The following is a 9,966-nucleotide window of genomic DNA, read 5'->3' on the forward strand; positions in this document are numbered from 1 at the left end:
GCAGTGGCCAGATCTCAGCTCACTGCAAGTTCCTCCTCCCGGGTTCACGCCATTCTCCTGCCTCAACCTCCCAAGTAGCTGGGACGACAGGGGCCCGCCACCATGCCTGTCTAATTTTTTGTATCTTCAGTAGAGACGGGGTTTCACCGTGTTAGCTAGGATGGTCTAGATCTCCCGACCTCGTGATCTGCCCGCCCCGGCCTCCCAAAATGCTGGGATTACAGGCATGAGCCACCGCCTCCGGCCATAGCAGCATTATTCTAATAGCCGAAAAGTAGAAACAACTCATGATGAACAGGTATATAAATGTGGTATATATCGATATGATGGAATATTAAAAAGAATGAAATACTGATAATGCTGCAACATGGATGAACCTTGTAAACATGTGTCTAAGTGAAAGAAGTCAGTCACAAAAGTCCACTTAATACATAACTTCTATTGTTCCCTTTATATGAAATGTCCAGAATGGGAAGGTCAATAGAGAAAGAAAATAGATCAGTGGTTGCTTAAGGGGGCGGAGGCAGAAGGGATGGGAACTGACATAATGGGTACAGAATTTCTAGTTGAGATAATGAAAATATTCTGAAATTAGATAGTTGCACAATATTGGGAGTATTCTAAAAACCCCTGAATTGTACACTTTAAAATGGTAAACCTTATGATTGTGAAATATAGCTCAATAAAGCTGTTATTACAAGTGCCATAAAAATACAACTCTACAGTCCTTATCTAAAATGTTTGGGCCAGATATGTCTTGAATGATTTTAGATTATAAAAATGTAATAAATCCCATCTACTATAATTACGTAACACTCCTGAAAGGATGTGGGGGAAGCACATTAATACTTCATAGAAAAATCTTACGCCTACTAATTACGTAAATAGTCCCATGTCATTTCAAGTCTGGTTTTTGTCTCAATTAAGTTTGTAGAAAACTTGACAAAGTTTAATTCTGCAATTTGTGGATTTTGAAAATGCAAGTGATGGGTGTTAGGAGCCTTATTAATGATGATTGTTAATATTAGTAATAATAGCAGCTACCCATTTGTTGACTAGCAACTAATGTGGCAAACACTTTGGTAAGCATATCACATATCGTAAATTTTCATAACATTTCTGTGTGATAGGTACAATTTCCCAACTGAGGAAACTGAGTTTCCTAATGATTAACTGACTTGCCCAAGCATGCAAAGTTGACAGGGAAAGGAGCAGAGATTTGAACTCAAATCTATCTGATCATAGAGCTTACTTCTCTTTCCTCTATGTATTAGAGTATGTTCAGACCATTCGCCAGAACTACAGACTCTACCTCTGTAAAACGGAGTAAGAGCCTTTTTACATATACATACAAGTATACATAAGCATATATACATATATGTAAGTAGGTATATAAATACACATACGTATGTAGGTATATAAATATACATATATGTATGTTTATGTGTACATATACATATACACATATATACATACACATATATATGTGAAGTAAGAATGAAACAAAGTATTTTTATGAAAATGTGTCAAATATAAAGGTCTACATAACCATGAGACAACATCATCTGAAGAACTATTTTCATTATATATCTAAATCAAGGTTCAAAGGGGATATGTATTCAGTCAAATTCTACAAAGGCATTCCAAACAAATGTATTAATTTTATTAGAAGAAATGCTAAGCATTAATTTAAACATTGTTTTTAAATATCTAAGCAAAGAAAATCTAAATATATTCAAGTGGTCTATAACTAAACTATCATCTCAAGCTTTCATAAAGTTTTTATAAGCCATGTGTAAAAGTGATGCAGTATGCAAGCATATACATTATGTTTTGTCTTAAAGCAGTTCTATCTACTGAGAAGCAAAAACAGATTATGTGTTTACTTTATAAGTAACTTCTTAATATTCTAAAAATGTTAATGATTTACGTTTATTTAACAGCCTGCTCACATAAGTTTACCTACCACGTAAGTTCCTAGAGTAACTAGGGGATTGTTTATATATTCCCCCTAAAAGGAAAACCTATGTATACCTCTGTACAACTTTTATTCCATGAAAGTATAATCATAGAATTAAAGGATTTTAGAAGGTGTGGTGCAGTATTTGAAAAAGCTTCAGAACCATTTTAAAATACCAATTCGATCATGTTGCTCTCCATTTGAAAACCTGAAATGGATCCTCATTGCCTACAAGATGCAAATAGTTTTGCGTGTCATATAAGAGGCTTCTCAGCCTTTGCCAGCAGGTTCATATTGCCTCAACTCTAGCCACTTTTCTCTAGATTAGGCCCCAATCACTAAACTTCTTTTGATTTTCCACCACAAGAACCCATTGACAGCTTAATAGCTTTCCAAATCTTGTTATACTTATTTCAATGTTGCTCAGCCCTAGCCTTTTCTAACTTGAATTCATAGGCACCCTTCATGACCCCATTTCAATCAATTACGTACTTTCTCTGTACAATTCACCTATACCTGCTGGACAAATCTTTGGTTATCTGATTGATATGTAACTCACTTATTAAATATTGTACATACTTATCTCTATAAACATCTAGAATTTTGCATATAATGGTATCCATTATTTCTTATCATAATATTGAAATATTTTACTTCATCTTTGGAAATAAAACTGTAAAATATGTACATGAATTTTGTTTTGTTTATGGAATAGAGATGGAAAAGAGAAGATGTGGATTACAAAATGCAAACAATAAGAGATTCCTGAGGTTAACATTAACCCATATTAGACCAAAGAGATGCTGGGGTAAGTCAAAAGTACAATTTTGGCCAGGCGTGGTGGCTCACGCCTGTAATCCCAACACTTTGGGAGGCTGAGGTGGGCGGATCACCTCAGGTTGGGAGTTCGAGACCAGCCTGACCAACATGGAACAACCCTGTCTCTACTAAAAATACAAAATTAGCCGGGTGTGGTGGTGCATTCCTGTAATCCCAGCTACTCGGGAGGCTGAGGCAGGAGAATCGCTTGAACCAGGGAGGCAGAGGTTGTGGTGAGCTGAGATCGCCCCATTGCACTCCAGCCTGGGCAACAAGAGTGAAACTCCGTCTCAAAAAAAAAAAAAAAACACACAATTTCACATTTTTCTCAAAATATTTGACAATGTTCTTTTCACTTGTTTAAATACCAGAATATGCTTTAAGAGGTTATGATCAAAGGGCATTTGGGATAAAACATAGATTACATGGCTTTGTAAGATAGCAACAATTAACTGAACATTGGTAGTTTCTGTTTGTTAGCGCTCAAAAAAAAAGTACCATGGGAAAGGGGGTCCCAAAAGGGAACTGCAGATGACCGAAGGCCCTGAACTAAGGTATGCTATGGTAAGAGGCACTGTGGAAGAAAGGCAAAAGCCCCACTCTACTCCCAGCTATGTAGCTACACCTGGGTAAAAGTTACTTAGTCTCTCTGTAGGATGAGGCAAGTGGGAGAGAATAATTTCCTTATCCCTAAAGCAGTTGAACAAAAACAGGGTCCATTTAGGCTTAAAATTGTGCGTTTTTCTGAGGAGCAAGTCAATAGCTTTCCTTGGTTTCTCAGAGTGGTAAATGACACCAAAAAGGTTAGTCATCCTTGCATTAAAAGGTAATGTTTCCCAATCTCGTCAGGTATATATATATACCTAGCGATATTAAAGCGGAAAAAGTATCGTTCAAGACATTACAGGTGCTACCTAACCAGAGCCAACACAGAATCAATAATGAACAGACGAGCGAATTTCTTCCCCATTTCTAAATAACCCAAAGATTAAAAAAAATCACAAAGGAAATTTGAAAATACTTAAAGCTGAATGGCAATACTTATACGTGTTTATAAATTCAGATCATATAGACAAAAACATTAAGAGTGTAATCAATAATGCTTTACATTTGTGTAGATCATAAATGATACTTTCACAATCAATTATTCCTCATTTTTTAGGGCATATCCTAGAGGCTCCAATTTACAGATAATAAAACAATTACGAGAGTTATTGCCCAAGGACAAACATTTCTTAACCCTGCCGGTTTCCGGACTTGTAGGCCCATGCTCTTTCCAATGTTAACAAGCAGTACAAGCTTCCTTCCTGGGAGTTTACACGATAAACCTGGCAGAGGGAAGTAAAATATTTTTACCTCTTCTGTGTTTTCTTTCCGGAATGTACTGTCTCTGAATCATTGGCAGACAGAGTATATGAGCAAACAAAGGGAGATTTGAAATGGTTATCTAAGGTTACCATCTCATACCGTACTTGTTGATCATTAAGTATGAGCCGAGTGAAGCAAAAACAGCTCTACAGGTTTAGCACACCTCTCCACAGTAGAGAATGAAAGGGAGATTATACATTGGGGCTCCTCCAGCAATAAATTGCTTCAACTTCTTCAGGAGGCTTATTAAGCTCAAACAAGCAGCAGAGAACTCTAAGTAGGAGAAACCTGATCTCCAATCCCCTTTTCCTAGACATCCACGTGGACACCAACATCTGATGGATTCAGGAATTCACCAAGCTCCAAGAAAAATACCCCCGCCCCCCAACCTCACCACTACCAATAAAGCCACCTAGTCCTGTCTGAATCTCTTCTCTGCAAATGTTTTGGTATGCAAATACTCGTTCATTAATAAGAGGAAGCAGGAGAAAGAGTGGAGAGGAGTACCACGGGAAAGGGGGCCCCATAAGGGAACTGCAGAACCCAGAGAGCTGCACAGAGAAATAAGCGGCCGCGAGTTATCGGACATCACAAAGGAGCCAATCCCGAGCCGCGTGGAAGACCTTGGAAGATGGGCGGGCCTAACATGTCCAGGGCCCAGCGGCTGGCGCCAGACACGCTGGCAGGGCGGGAACCGCGCGTTCCTTAGCAACCGCAACGGCCACGCCCACCGAACCTAGCACCCTCCATCCCCCACCCCGCAGCCAGCGCCCTGCTCCTCGGGAACGGGTCCTTCAGTGATCATCGTACCTACTGGGTTTCCTGGACTCCGGGTTTCTCTTGCAGAGCCTCCCTCCGCCCAGCCCGCCCAAGTGCCGCTCCCAGGGACGGAACGATCGTCTCCTAAACGCTTTAGGGCTCGCTAAGGAGGTGCGCCCGTTTTCATTCCCGGACCCCGAGCTTCCTGGGCAGGGTCTCCCCAATCCCCTCGCACTCGCTGGACACACACCTCAGCTCTGCCAAGGCAAGGGCCGACAAACTTCGTGTCCGGTGGGAAATGTTGCTGTCCACGGTCCTGTCACTCAGGTGCAGGGGCGGGACGAGCCAGCCGCACACCCCTACACTCAAAGGGTGAGGCGGAAAAGAGGCGGGGCTATGCCTGCAGGGGCGGGACCAGGCCTCAGCCTGCTCTCGGATTGGTCGGCCTTTCTCCCGCCTCTACGCCGGTCCAGGACGCAAAGGCGCTGGACCTGAGGCCTTTCCCTCATTTTGATGCCTCGTTGGAGTGCTAATACCTATCTCACGAGGTGACTGTAGAAATTAAAAATAAAGGCTGTGACTTGTTTTGTAAATATAAAACGGAAGACTATGTTATTTTGATTACTGAACCCTCCCATCTCACACACACACACTCCCCAATTCACAGGATCATCCGTAAGAAGCATCCCTAAGTGGAAGGGTCCACTGTCTGTGTAAACAATGAATTCATTGCATATTCAAACAGCAAAAAAGAAAAAAATCGTTTTATATTAACATTAACCAGAGATTAATAAATTTAAGGAAAGACTACAAAAGCATGACCTACAATTAAGATTTAGGAACCTCTGTTCAGGTACTCAATCTTCACATCTACAAAATGGGAATGAAATATTAAGATGTTAGTTATTTGAAAAGTATTCGAATATTGAATGCTTTATACATTATACTCATGTAATCCTTACAAAACCCACTAAAATTATCCACAGCCTATGAACAATGAAACGCAGGCTAAGAAAAGCTAGATTTATTCAATCTAAGTGCCTTCAGTCATCATTTTTAATATTGTGGTAAACTAAATCTAAAATTCCTTCAAAAAATTATGCAACCTCCAATTTAATTTTTATCTTGCTCACATAAAAGTCACCTTCCTCTAGGCCAGCCCCAGCATATCTTTTTTCAAAAGCCCTTGAGAAAGAAAGTAGCATACAAAAAAAAAAAAAAAAAAACTGAGACAAGTATAAATAGACTAACCAGAAGGCTTTCTGAAATCTCACAGGATATTATGGCCAGGAATTGAATCCAAAATGTAATTTTATTTTCTGTCCTCCTAAATCATTTTCTGGTCTCCAGTTCCTCTCCCAGAAATAAAGGTAGAGTTAAATGAGATTATATTAATACACTTAACCAGATTACTTATGTGTGTGGCTTTAAAATAGTGAAACTCTTTTTCCTTCCATATTAAACCAAAACCCAGAAGGGTTTATCTTGTCTGATACGGTTGTAGTAAGAAAAAAGAAAAAAAAAAAAAAAAGTACCTCTGGACAAGGGCCTTGAGATTCAATTAAAATGTTCATCGTACTGTGATGCAATTGTTGGAATAAAAGAAACCCATTCCAATTACAAATAATTTTACACTCTTGACCTCCTGAATTTCCAAATTCTTCTGAAAGCTTGCTAAATGTGAATAACTCTCTATAAAACTTTCCTGATTTGTATGACTCAGAGTCCCCATTTTTTTTTAACCTTTTAAAAATATTTCTTTTGGTCAGGCACTATGTCTCATGCTTATAATCCCAGCACTTTGGGAGGCCGAGGTGGACTGATTGCCTGAGGTCAGGAGTTCCAGACCAGCCTGGACAACATGGTGAAAACCTATCTCTACTAAAAATACAAAAATTAGTCAGGCATGATGACGGGCACCTGTAATCCCAGCTACTCAGGAGGCTGAGGCAGGAGAATGGCTTGAGCCTGGGAGGCAGAGGTTGCAGTGAGCCGAGATTGCATCATTGCACTCCAACCTGGGCGACTGAGTGGGACTCCGTCTCAAAAAAAAAAAAAGAAAAAGAAAAAAAAAATTGGTTTTAGACTAAAAAGAAAGAAGTGTTATGATTATATATTAATAAGTATATAAATAAAGGCTGTAAGATTTAAATAAAAGTGGTGAATGTACTTGAGTCCATTTTCATTACATATTTAAAGATGTACAGGAAGTGCATTTGTTTGAATATTCTCACATATATAAGATATTATAATTTAAATAAATGTATTATATGCATGTACATGTGTAATCATTGAAATAAACACAGCTGTATACTACCCATATGTAGAGCTCCAGATGTTTGAAGCATGCACTCAAATTTCTGGAACTTTACACCTTGGTGTCTAGTTAAACATCCAGTAGAAAATATGTTCTAAATGCATAGGAATACATTTTATAACTGTATCTATTGTTTCAAAATCAGAATGGAACAGCAAATAATGAGTCTCCACCACTGCATTTCTTTTGTGAACCTATTTTTATGAGATGAGCTAGTCCTAGCTAATTGTTCTACAAACAGTTTGCTAATCTACAAAATGGGCACCAGCCAACTTACTGTGTATGAATTTAACTATTGTAAAGTTGTCTTTCAAGTGTTTTTCAAAATAATTAAAATCCTAAATATTTCTAATTAATACTCCCAAGTAGAACATAATTTCAAGGGTGTAGTGCCAGCTATTTCTTTTACAAATGATATGTAGATAAAAGAGATATATTGTAAATTTTGGAGTAGAAGAGTCTCATGCCATTCAAACCTCAATTATTTATTTTTTACCTCATGTCCTACTATAAACCTTGGAACATGTATAATTTGAAATCCTTCCCTAGGCCCAAATGTATATTACAAGAATTTATGAAGAACAAACAAAATTTATACAATAAATAATTGTATCTTAGGAACACTGAACAAGAAGTAAATTGCTTAATATAAAATTAAAACGTCCAGATGTATGTTATATGCTTATTTCTTTACCATATAAAGACATATACTATTGACTTACATTTCTAGCAAGTTGAAATATAAACTAGAATCTAATAATTGCATGTGCTAAAACCTTTGTCCTAGATGAATATACATCTTGCTTGAAATTTGAAAAAAAAAATCTATTTGAATCATTTGCAAAAATTTGTTTTAGAAACATGAAGCTCAAATATCTTAACAAAATTATGATTCTATCAAAAGTGAATGATGCATATTACTTAATCTCATTCAGCAGTCCTTTGCCCTAAATTGTAAGACAAAATAATTACCCGACATGACTCTGAGTAGCTTAGATCGCTTAATAGATCAAGTACACATATTGCTATTTCCTTTCAATCATCCTAGGACAATATCAGGGAGGCAGTTAGGGCAAATTTTGTTTAAAACACTTAAAGCAATGATTTCTTGTGTAAGTTCATTTAAGAAAGCCCTGTGATCCCCAAAGTCTATGCTTGAAAGTTTTGGTTTTAACTTATAGTACTGTATTTTAAACCACTTAATAAAAACTGGAAAATGGGTTTGCTTTTCTTACAGAAAAAATTCCTTTTGAAAACTCAGAAAAAGTAATAAAACATAAAAACATTTTCACTGACTTGTATATTATTTGAATTTAGAGTTACATAGCACTTATGTAGAATGAACTCCATGGAAAGGATGCAGGACAAGCAAGTTCAAAATTGAGGCTTAGGCTGGGTGGGTTCTTGGCTTTGACAGGAAAGAATTCAAAGGCTAGCTGATGGTGATAGCAATTCTTATTAAACTAAGAGTATACATCAGCAGTATAGGTACTGCTTGGCAGTGTGCTCGGAGTAGCAGCTCAGAGGCAGTTCTGCACTCATATGTACACTCACTTTTATATATGCAAGTTAAGTGGTGGTTTATGCAGAAATTTCTAGGATGAGGATGATAACTTCCAGGTTGTAGGGTCATTGCCATGGAAAGGGGCAGTAACTTCTGGGTGTTGCCATGGCAATGGTAAACTCACATGGCACACGGGTGTGCATGTCTTATGGGGAGGTGCTTCCCCCCGAAACTATTTTAGCTAGTCCTCAGATTGGTCTGCTTTCCAAGTACCGCGCCTACAGAGTTTAGTGCAGCCTCCTACCTCAGAAAGCATGGACCTACATTAGAAAATGCATAGTTCAATGCTTGTTTGCCTTTTGAAGATTTGAATTCAAAGTTGTTTCTGAAATCTAGAAAAATATTATCTCAAAATATTCTTCAAATATAAGAACTTATATAGATAATTATTTCATAAGTGAAAGAAAGATGGAGTCACATATGCAAACATATTGATATAATTTCAAATGTGTAACTGGCAGCCATTTCTCTCATTTTTTTAAAAATTACACTTTAAGTTCTGGGATATATGTGCAGAAAGTGCAGATTTGTTACATAGGTATACACATGCCATGATGGTTTGCTGCACCCATCAGCCCGTCATCTACATCAGGTATTTCTCTTAATGCTACCCCTCTCCTGGCCTCCCACCCCACTGACAGGCCCTGATGTGTGATGTTCCCCTGCCTGTGTCCATGTGTTCTCATTGTTCAACTCCCACTTATGAGGGAGAACATGTGATGTTTGGTTTTCTGTTCCTGTGTTAGTTTGCTGAGAATGCTTGTTTCCAGCTTCATCCATGTCCCTGTAAGGAACATGAACTCATCCTTTATTATAGCTGCATAGTATTCCATGGTGTATATGTGCCACATTTTCTTTATCCAGTCTATTATTGATGGGCACTTGGGTTGGTTCCAAGTCTTTGCTATTGTGAATAGTGCTGCAATAAACATACGTGGGCATGTGTCTTTATAGTAGCATGATTTATAATCCTTTGGGCATATACCCAGTAATGGGATTGCGGGTCAAATGGTATTTCTGGTTCTAGATCCTTGAGGAATCACCACACTGTCTTCCACAATGGCTGAACTAATTTATACTCCCACCAACAGTGTAAAAGTGTTCCTTTTGAAAAGTGTCTTCTTTTGAAAAGTGTCTGCTCATATCCTTCACCCACTTTTTGATGGGGTTGTTTCTTTC

The 9,966-nt window shown here is 38.1% G+C and overlaps 1 protein-coding gene across 10 annotated transcripts in view; it reads right to left on the bottom strand.

The window, feature by feature from the left end:
• TRIQK (triple QxxK/R motif containing) overlaps positions 1 to 5,294 on the bottom strand; it is a 69,706-nt gene extending 64,412 nt beyond the window's left edge. For 5 of the 10 annotated variants that reach the window (XM_011978624.1, XM_011978625.1, XM_011978620.1 and 2 more), the window contains exon 1: positions 5,157 to 5,294. The gene's annotated coding sequence lies outside the window, so the exon portion shown is untranslated. Of the gene's footprint in view, positions 1 to 4,654; positions 4,740 to 4,957 lie in introns of those variants that run through there. The other 5 variants (XM_011978629.1, XM_011978626.1, XM_011978621.1 and 2 more) reach the window with 5 other exon arrangements.
• Between the last annotated feature and the right edge of the window lie 4,672 nt (positions 5,295 to 9,966).

Source organism: Mandrillus leucophaeus, unplaced genomic scaffold (genome assembly GCF_000951045.1).
Source record: "Mandrillus leucophaeus isolate KB7577 unplaced genomic scaffold, Mleu.le_1.0 Scaffold198, whole genome shotgun sequence".
In the NCBI taxonomy this organism is placed as follows: Eukaryota; Metazoa; Chordata; class Mammalia; order Primates; family Cercopithecidae; genus Mandrillus; species Mandrillus leucophaeus.